The sequence below is a fragment of the Corylus avellana genome, unplaced genomic scaffold (assembly GCF_965113065.1).
Source record: "Corylus avellana unplaced genomic scaffold, dhCorAvel1.hap1.2 HAP1_SCAFFOLD_100, whole genome shotgun sequence".
Taxonomy (NCBI): domain Eukaryota; kingdom Viridiplantae; phylum Streptophyta; class Magnoliopsida; order Fagales; family Betulaceae; genus Corylus; species Corylus avellana.
This window is the reverse complement of record NW_028290514.1, coordinates 17,501-20,000: the sequence shown is the minus strand read 5'-3', so window position 1 is coordinate 20,000 and position 2,500 is coordinate 17,501.

The following is a 2,500-nucleotide window of genomic DNA, read 5'->3' as shown; positions in this document are numbered from 1 at the left end:
CGTTCTATCGGCAATACAAAAAAAAGAAAAAAATGACAAACTCTTTCATTCTTTTTATGTTAAATAAAAACAAAAATGGGCAATTCTATAAGGTTGAATAAAAAATTCAATTAATTTTTTGATATTGAGATAATTGCTATGCTTAGTGTGTGACTCGTTGGTTTTTTTAGGGTTAGGGTTCAAAAACACGGACCGGCCCATACATAGTATGAACTAATAACTATAGAACTAATAACCAACTCATCGCTTCATATTATCTAGATAGAAAGAACCGGTCACGATATGATATATTGGTTATATCATTGTAGCAACGGAAAGTTTTTTTGCATAATAAAAAAAAGAAAAACAAATTTGATTATAAGTTGTGAAGCAATAACAATAAAAATGCGGATAAATGGAAGGGTGAGAGAAAGAGAGAAAAAGAATATCAATGCTATATGATTCCAATATGTAAGGTCTATGAGTGATCTTATAAAGGATAGTGTAATAAAGCATCAATACTAATTTGATTGATCTATAATTAGATGAGTTTGTTCATAGAACAAAAAAATCAAGAGCCCCGAGTCAATAAAGACTGAGAAAATTGACTCAAGAACATATTTCATTTTCATTAGGAGCTCCATTGTAGAATTCAGGCCTAACCATTAATTGAGAAGCGATGGGAACGACGAAACCTGTGGATGCATAAGATTCTATTGAAAACGAATCCTAATGATTCACTGGGTAGGATGGCGGAACAAACCCGGGACCAATCCACTTTTTATTCTGAAAGGTCATGTCATGGGATAGCCCCTACAACTGAAATAGATATTGAAAGAGTAAACATTCGCCCGCGAAAGTTTTTATTTTATTAGATTTATAAATTTCGGTCAATCCGATATGATAATAAAAAGACAAAATAAAATAAAGATTCGTTATAACAAAATGACATTATATTATCTATAACATTATCTCTAAATAATCTATAAAAATAATTATCTATAACTATAAATAGAAAAATAGAATATATATTTAAGTTTAATTAATTATATAAACTATCAAAACAAGATATACAAATTTATAATAGATTAGATAAAATCTCAATGAATCCCACGATTCAGTATATTATTCATTAAATACATGTATATTATTTTATAATTGTTTCATTCGTGAGGAGCTGGATGAGAAGAAACTCTCATGTCCGGTTCTGTAGTAGAGATGGAATGAATTGATAAACAACCATCAACTATAACCCCAAAAGAACCAGATTCCGTAAACAACATAGAGGAAGAATGAAAGGAATATCTTATAGAGGTAATTGTATTTGCTTCGGTAGATATGCTCTTCAGGCACTTGAACCCGCGTGGATCACATCTAAACAAATAGAAGCAGGGCGGCGAGCAATGACACGAAATGTGCGCCGAGGTGGAAAAATATGGGTACGTATATTTCCAGACAAACCAGTTACAGTAAGACCCCGCGGAAACGCGTATGGGTTCAGGGAAAGGATCTCCCGAATATTGGGTGGCGTTAAACCGGGTAGAATACTTTATGAAATGGGCGGAGTAGCAGAAAATATAGCCAGAAAGGCTATTTCAATAGCGGCATCCAAAATGCCTATACGAACTCAATTCATTATTTCAGGATAGGAATGTAAAACCAAAGGAAAGAGGTCTTTGGAATAAAAAAAACAATTGTAGATTTCTTTTTTTTTATTTATTTTGGACAAACAATATTTCTTTTTTTTTACTTCGCCCCTTTGCATCAAAAGAGCAAATTAAAAAAAATGATATGATTCAACCTCAAACCCCTTTAAATGTAGCGGATAACAGCGGGGCCCGAGAATTGATGTGTATTCGAATTATAGGAGCTAGTAATCGACGATATGCTCATATTGGTGACGTTATTGTTGCTGTAATCAAGGAAGCAATACCAAATACACCTTTAGAAAAATCTGAAGTGATCAGAGCTGTAATTGTACGTACTTGTAAAGAACTCAAACGTGACAACGGTATGATACTACGATATGATGACAATGCTGCGGTTGTTATTGATCAAGAGGGAAATCCAAAAGGAACTAGAATTTTTGGTGCGATCGCACGGGAATTGAGACAGTTAAATTTCACTAAAATAGTTTCATTAGCGCCCGAAGTACTATAAGTATAATAAAGACGAGACTATAATATAGTTATAACATTTGAATAAAATAGATAAAATTAATCAGTAGATTTGTCTCACGCATATATCTTTAACAATTCATAAAAATATATATATAAAGAAAAAAAGCATGTTGATTATATCAAAATTCGGGGGCAACAATAATTTTAGTTTATCATGGGTAAAGACACTATTGCTGATATAATAACTTCTATACGCAATGCTGACATGAATAGAAAGGGAACGGTTCGAATACCATCTACTAACATCACCGAAAACCTTGTTAAAATACTGTTAAGAGAAGGTTTTGTTGAAAACGTGAGGAAACATCAAGAAAGCAACAAATATTTGTTGGTTTTAACCC